We start from the raw sequence: 7,914 nt of genomic DNA, 5'->3' as shown, positions 1-7,914 counted from the left end.
CTGCGGTGATCTCAAAATTTTTAAAAAATTGACTTAAAAAATAAACAGAACAAAGCTATGACAAGCCCTTCCCCCCGCATTTCTATATTATAGTCCATTATAGAGGGATACTTCTAACAATGTACACTCTCAAGAAAGGCTGTTTCATCTAGAAGCTAGTGGGGAGCCACGATGGACCTGTCTAAAGGCTGACCGGCTCACAGGCCCTTTGGGGAGACAAGCTTGGCTCTGGGTCCGTGGTTCTAACATGCAGAGCTCATCAGAATTACCCAGAGCACTTGTGAAAGCAGATTCCCAGGCCCCCGTCCTGGAGATGCCTGGTCTGGGACGGGCCCAGGGACCTGGTTACGTGGCCCCAGGAGGAGCCCATGGAGGCTGCTCGCTCATTGACAGTTCACGTGTTCCTTTCCTTCCCCAGAGTGAGTGCTTACCTGTGGTGGAGCTGTATGGGTTGTTGGTTTCTAGATTTTTTTTTTCCTTTAAAAAATAAATACATACCCACAGCTGCTCACAAACACACACTAAATCAACAAATACACACACCTGGGCTCCAGCTCTTTCAGGATTCCGTTTCGGGTTGCTGTGCTTCCAGTAGGAATCGCGGGCTCACTGCACCTGCTGCTAGGCCAAGCACTGTGTGAGCATTAGCTCCCTGGCTCCTTAGCGCTCCCTGTGAGACACAGACACAGCCGCACAGGATTTAAGAAACGTGCCCGAGGTGTCACAGCTTGGAAGTGGTGGGGTCCAGACCCGTGAGACCCTCCTCTCGAAATACTGTGTTCTGAAGGTTGGCGTCTCCCTGGAAAATTTGGAGGGTGAAGCCCCAGCTGCCGCTGCCTCCGCATGTGATCATGTTTGGAGATGGGGCCAGCAAAGAGGGGATTAAGTGAAAATGAGGTCATGAGAGTGACCGAATCCAATCTGACTGGTGTCCCTGTGGAAAGAGGAGATTAGGACACGGAATCTCAGAGAGGGAGACCACGTGGGGACAGAGGGAGAAGCCTTGGGAGAAACTAGCCCTGCTGACACTTAATCTGGGCCTTTTGGGGGTTGCCTGGGAGGCTCAGTCGGTTAAGCATCTGCCTTCAGCTCAGGTCATGATCCCGGGGTCCTGGGGTTGAGCCCTGAGCCCTGAGCCGGGTTCCCTGCTCAGCCAGGGCCCTGCTTCTCCCTCTCCTGCTCCCCCTGCTTGTGCATTCTTTTCTCACTCCCTCTGTCAAATAAATAAATAGGATCTTAAAAAAAAAAAAATCTGGGTCTTCTGGCCTCCAGAACTGTGAGAAAATAAATCTCTGTTGTTTAATGCCCTGTTCTGCAGGGTTTTGTGGCAGGCCTGGCCCACCCATATGGGCTTTCCACGTAAGGTAACCAGAAAAACTTAAAAATAAATGGCAAGAAAATTGATTTTTCTAGGCTGTCAATTTATATTATTTGTTTGTTTGTTTGTTTATTTATTTATTTATTTATTTTACATCATTTAACTCTAGGATTAAACACCATTCAAAAACATCTCATCTGTTGGGGAACAGTGGACATCTAATTCAGGGTTCCCTAAATTTTCTAGGGGGGGACCTGTTTTTTAAAAAGATTTTATTTATTTATTTATGAGAGACACACACACAGAGAGAGAGAGAGAGAGAGAGAAGCAGAGACACAGGCAGAGGGAGAAGCAGGCTCCCTGCAGGCAGTCCAATGTGGGACTCGATCCTGGGACTCCAGGATCATGCCCTGGGCCGAAGGTGGCGCTAAGCCACTGAGCCACCCAGGGATCCCTAGGGGGGATCTTTATACCCCATTTCACCAGAGGTGTAAGGCCATAAAGTGGGGAGAGGCTAAGGCCTCTGTGGGGGTGAGGTGGAGTGGGGGTGGCCACCCCTGGAGATGCCCAAGATTCATCCCGGAATCACCAAGATCCTGCTGGCAGCAATGGTCGCCCAGCCTCCTGTGGACAAGATGAGGTCAGTCCAAGACGACTTTGGGTCTGCAGAGATGGAGCTTTATTCATTCAAGTTCCTGAGACCCAACAGACCCCTCAGTCCACCCACCCTCGGTTCCATGACCCTCACTGTCCCCCGGCTCCCTGCTCCTTGGGTCAGCTGAAACTCATGCTTGGCCAGAATTACCGTGGGAGCCCCTGGGAAGGTACTAGATTGAAGACCAGCAGGTCAAGCTTCCCTCCAGGGAGGTACAGAGTCCCGGGTCTGAGGACAGGTGCCTGGCCCAGTGGTCAGCCTCAAAGCCTTTTCAGCAGCCCAGGCCTGCTGAAAAAGACACATCTTTAGGGACGCCTGGGTGGCTCAGTGATTGAGAGTCTGCCTTTGGCTCAGGGCGTGATCCCAGGTCCGGAGATCGAGTCCCTGCTTCTCCCTCTGTCTATGTCTCTGCCTCTCTCTCTGTATCTCTCATGAATTAATAAATAAAAATTTTTTTTTAAGATGTGTCTTTAAACACTGGAATTACGTGCAGTGGCAAGATGATGTCATCAAGCAGGGCAGTGGGTCACGTGGACCAGACTCCTGCACCTGCCCTGGTAGGTAGGTAGAGTTGAAGCTCTACATTCAATGATGTGACCTCTTGTATTCGGAGGCTCTCAGATGGTGTTGGGGGTCCTGGTCCCCGAGCCCTGGCTCTGCACCCGTACATTCCCTTTGCCCTCTGCTGCCTCCTAGGGCTCTGAGCTGACCTGCTTGGGCCCAGACATGCCTCCCTCCTTCTTTCCCACGGCCACCCCCACCCCCATAAGCCACAAGCTGCATGGTGAGGGGTCATGACCTTCTGGGACTGAAGGCCCTAGAGCCAGCACCGCCCTGACCACTACCCCGGGAGTCTGTTCCTTCAGTGGCCGTCACCCATTTCCTTTCCCTACTTGCCACTTTCAATAACAAGAAGATATTTTCTTTTACATATCTAGAAAAAGAAAACAATAAATTTATTTGGTTTGGTTTGTAGGTCTGTTTTTAAACAAATAAAGGCATGTTATTCTGGCCGGCTGCGGGCCACAGACTGATAAGGATTGTTGACGCTCTGCTCTGGTCTGGGTCTGTCCTCGCTGGGGGAAGGGGGAAAGGGCATAAGGTGGAACAGGAATTGAGGGGAAAGGGGAAAGCCAGTGGAGGAGATGATGCCTCCAAAGCCCTGGGGGCTGTAGTGGACAGAAGAGGGAATCGGGAGGACTTCCGGCCCAAGGGGCCCAGCCCATGACGGTCTCCCATGTGGTGTGTGGGTGCAGCAAATAGGTTCATGAGAGCCAATCCCGTGCATCTCTTCTGAACACCACATTCAGTAACAGCACGTCAGTGCTGCCATTGGCCACGGCGGGAATCCTTAACCACAGGGACAGCTGGTGCCGCACTCAGGACTCCCCTCCCCTGAGAGCCTGTAGTTAACGTTCACCAGCACACCACTGAGCATCCCCCAGCACAGGTCGTCTCTATCATAAGAGAGGGACACCAATCTATCATCTGCCCACCTACCTATCTAATTCATGGGGCCAGGGGGGGTTCTTTTGTGAAACTAGAAACATCCTCTGTGGGCAGCAGGGTGGCTCAGCAGTTTAGTGCTGCCTTCAGCCCAGGGCCAGATCCTGGAGACCCAGGATCGAGTGCCACATCAGGCTCCCTGCATGGAGCCTGCTTCTCCCTTGCCCCCCCGCACCCCGCCCGCCGTTGTTCATGAATAAATAAATAAAATCTTAAAAAAAAAAAAAAAAAGAAACATCCTCTGCGGGGCAGTGGACAAATAGGGAAAAAAATGGGCTAATGGTGAAAACTCAGACCTGGGCAGCCTTAGCCCACTATTTCTGGAATGAAGACTTGCTTGCTTCTCTCTCGCTTTCTTTCTTTCTTTCTTTCTTTCTTTCTTTCTTTCTTTCTTTCTTTCTCTCTTTCTTTCTTTCATTCTTTCTTTCTTTCTTTTTTCTTTCAATTTCTTTGTCTCTCTCTTTCTTTTTTTTTTTTTTTTTTTTTTTTTTTTTTTTAATTTACGATAGTCATACAGAGAGAGAGAGAGGCAGAGGCACAGGCAGAGGGAGAAGCAGGCTCCATGCACCGGGAGCCCGACGTGGGATTCGATCCCGGGTCTCCAGGATCGCGCCCTGGGCCAAAGGCAGGCGCCAAACCGCTGCGCCACCCAGGGATCCCCTGTCTCTCTCTTTCTTAAATTTCTTTGCCTATTTTAAGAGAGGGAGGCGGGGAGGGGCAGAGGGAGAGGGTATGTGAACCTAGGGGGAAATGAACAGAGAAGTACCTATTGAGCAGATTTAGGAGGACAGAGATAAAATTCTGATGGATTCTTCCTTAGAAAATGAAAAGATTGTTCTGAAAACTCATTCCTTCCTCAGCTTTTCAGAGTTTCCACAAGTTAGGTTGCAAAGAGATATGATGTCACTGACCCCTCCCAGGCCTCTAGAAATGGCCCCAGCACCCAACTTCTAGGCCAGCCGCAAAGAGGACAAAGCCTTTTCTGCAAACACCACCCACAGCCTGGGCCCTGAGAGGGACCGAGCCGGTCGACCTCACCACCGCCTTGCCCCAGCTTGCTCCATTATGCTCAAATCACCTAAGCTTTTCCCATTCACTCGCCTGAATACTTGTGTATCATTTACAAAAACATGAGCAAAATCCCTGAACTACACTTTCCAACCTCAAACCCTCTTGTTGTTTTTGGCATCCTCGGGGAGGCCTGGGCCACTGGGAAGGGTGGCCTTTGTAGCTGGGCCAGCGACTCGGCCCAGATGCTTAGTCCTTGTCTCAGGCCCAGGCTGGGCTGCACAAAAAGACCTCTCTGCACCCCTAAAACCCTGGTGTAAAAATCCCCTGAGTCCATCTCATTTTTATTGCTTTTTTACCCCTCTTTGTTGTTGCTGATTTGGGCTCCCTTTTGTACGACTGTTATAAAGAAGGCTAGGTGGGGAGGAAGTTGGCAGAGGGCACTCGGTTAGCTCTGTGCCAACCTACTTCCAGTTAAAATGGGGCTGGACAGCTGCAGGCCTGGAGATTGCAAAGAAGTAAACTTGGAAGATCTCGGCCAGCTGCTGAGAGGTGCCTGGGGCACTAGTCCACTGTGCCAGGTGGCACCACAGGGTGGCGCAGAGGCAATGAACAAGACCCCATCGTGCAACTGAATTGGAGGCCAGCTGTGCTGAAAGCCAGGACCCCGGGGCCCAGCAACGTGGCCTGCCGGACATCGCCCTCTGTCCCCATTGCCCAGTGAAAGTCAGGGGGTCAGATATGTTCCTGCAGGTGAGGAGGGGAGGGGTCTCCTGCAGCCCATCCTCCTGGCCCCGGGCGTCGTCAGCACACATTACACCATTCTGGTCCAGCGTGTGGCAGTCAGCTGATTCCAAACTGAGGGGAGCTGGACCAAGTGGGAAACACCCAGAAAGCCCAGCTAGCTGCCCTCAGACCCTGCTGGCTGGGATCATCCCTCCTGGTGCTGGCGACAAGAAGCTCTTGGATGACAAAGTGCCTTGGAAGGAAAGGGCCCCGAGGGAGAGGTTGTCACTTCATGTGGGATGCGTTAGAAAGAAATAAGTTCAATAGATCAGATGAAGGGGTGGTCAAAGCCACGGCTCTGGGGGAGCTGCCGATGGCTTCCTTGCTCAGCTTCTGGGGCCTGGCCTGAGTCCACAAATCCTACCTTCCCGAAACCTCAAAGAGCTGGGGTTTGGGCGCACGGGGAATGGGCTTCTTTTCAGAGAGAGAAAAACCTAGGAGTGAGGGGAGGGCTGTGGGGAGGTGGGGCATGAGGAGAGCATGGGAGAGACAGACAGACTGTCCCTACCTTGGGAGATGGGTCCAGAGATGGGAAGTGACAAAGTGGCTGAGAACCGGAGCCAGTGAAAGTCGGAGGAACCGCTCAGAGACAGGAGTGAGGAGCAGAGGCAGAGATGGACACACAGAGACAGGAGAGCAGGACAGAATCAAGATGCAGAAGGAGGGAGGCTTGGAGGCTTTCCTCAGACTGGCCCTGCCTGTCTGAACGGTGCCCCCGCCCCAGCAGCTGGCAGGGTGAAAGGTGGGGTCTCTAGGGTCACTGACCCCGGAATGTCCTCTGAGGGCTGGACGCAGTTTGGAGAATGAACAAAGCCACCCCTTCTCCTCCCAAGGAGCTGCTGGGAGGGGTGTAGGGCCTTTAGAGGCTCAGGGGTGCCTGGGTCACCTCCAGCCCAGCTGGACACCCCCCACCACAATCACCCCCTCTCCCCCGTTCCTTGGTGCTCCCCAGAGGGAAGCAAACCTGGGCCACCACCCTCGTCCCTCTCACTGGGTCAGCAGCATGTGTGACCTTCCAGGCCCTGCGCAGTTCCCTGAGCCCCCTGCAGGTCTCAGGTCGGGTTCAGGAGCCCTGTCAGCCCTGAGGACACAGAGGCATAGGGCCTCACCTGACTGCTGAGTGACAAAGACCGCAGCCTGCTGGGGGCTGGGCTCTTAAATCCCAGAGGTGCTCACTAGTAGACCCCAGAGCGCCAGCAAACACGAAGAGACAAGCGGTTAGCCGAGGTGGCCCCACCTTTCTCAGGCTGCCAGGGCTATCCCACTGGCCTCTCTTACTCCTATACCCTCCTTAGTGAGCGGGAGGTCCCTGCTTCTGCAGAAGCACTTCTTCCACTCGGGACAATCCTCCTCCTGGCCAAGCATGGTCCTCGGGGCCTGACAATTTCTACCTCAGGGAATGTCATGTGCGCCTCATGGGGCAGCTGCTGTTGTCGGACTGGTTTAAGGGATGGGGAACAGACTCAGAGAGCGTGGCTACCTTGCCCCAGGCCACCCAGCTAGTAGTGGCAGCGCCAGGATTCAGTCCATCTCTCTCTGCGTCCGAAGCCAGATCCCGTAACAGGTGGTGTTGCGCTCCACCTGGAGAACGGTGGGAGAGGCCCAAGGAGTTGAGCCTATGTTAAGAGGAAATGAGCACCCAGGGACTTGATTGTTTAGGTTTAGATTTGAGAAGGGTTTTGTATTGTGGGAAAACACAGCCCTTCCTGACCTTACCGAGTGGCTGTGGGCGATGATGGGGTCCCAATCTCACTCCCGTGTGCTCGCTCACGTGTGGCTCGGTGCTGTTCCTCTTCTCTCCTGGAGGATAAAGTCTGGCAAGTCTCAACCACGATGTGGTAGCGTGAATGAGTGGCTGCTTCTAGAATGAGAGAGAGAGAGAGAGAGAGAGAGCGAGCTGGAAGGAGCGGAGGGGGGGGGCCCTCAGGTTCAGGAGCAAAGGTGCTGCCACAGTTTCCCCTCCTGTGCCCACTGCAGACATCACTAATCGATCGAGCCATTCTTCCCACAGAGCCACCACTCAGCCTCGCAGCCTTCCTCCACGCAGCGCGGCCACCGGCCCTGCGGATGACCGCACCGTCGCAGCTGCTGCCGGTGGCCGGGCCCACCCTCCAGGCGCTGCAGATCTCGGCTGGTAAGGACCCACCCGAGCATCTTCTCTGGATGTAGCATCCCACAGCCTCACCGGGGGTGGGGGGTCCCCTGGGGATGACTGATGCAGGCCCACCCCCACCCTGCACTGTCCACTCCTGGGCCCATGGCACCAGCCTGAGGCTGGACATCTCCTGAAAGCGCATGTTCATCCAGCGTCTTCGACTGGGAGAAGCCAATCCACGGAGGTACCAAATGTATGGAGGATTCACTTGGTGCGAGGCACCGTGACGACTGCTTTATATGCCTTGTCCCGGCAATTCATGCGGTTGGTTTCCTTATGCCCATTTTACAGCTGATAAAACTGAGGCCTGGAGTGGGTAACTGATGCCAGGTCATGCTGCCGGTATGTGTTCCAGGGCCAGGATCCAAAGCCAATTGTCTCTGCACACCTCCCCCCACCCCCAGGTGCACATTCCTTAGCACCACACTGAGATGCTTCTTCCCTCTTCCCCTTTCTGCTTCTCTCCTAAGCTTTGTAGGGACAGAG

Source organism: Nyctereutes procyonoides, unplaced genomic scaffold, assembly GCF_905146905.1.
Source record: "Nyctereutes procyonoides isolate TBG_1078 unplaced genomic scaffold, NYPRO_anot_genome, whole genome shotgun sequence".
In the NCBI taxonomy this organism is placed as follows: domain Eukaryota; kingdom Metazoa; phylum Chordata; class Mammalia; order Carnivora; family Canidae; genus Nyctereutes; species Nyctereutes procyonoides.
The sequence above is the reverse complement of the archived record's forward strand: the minus strand, read 5'-3'. Positions refer to the sequence as shown.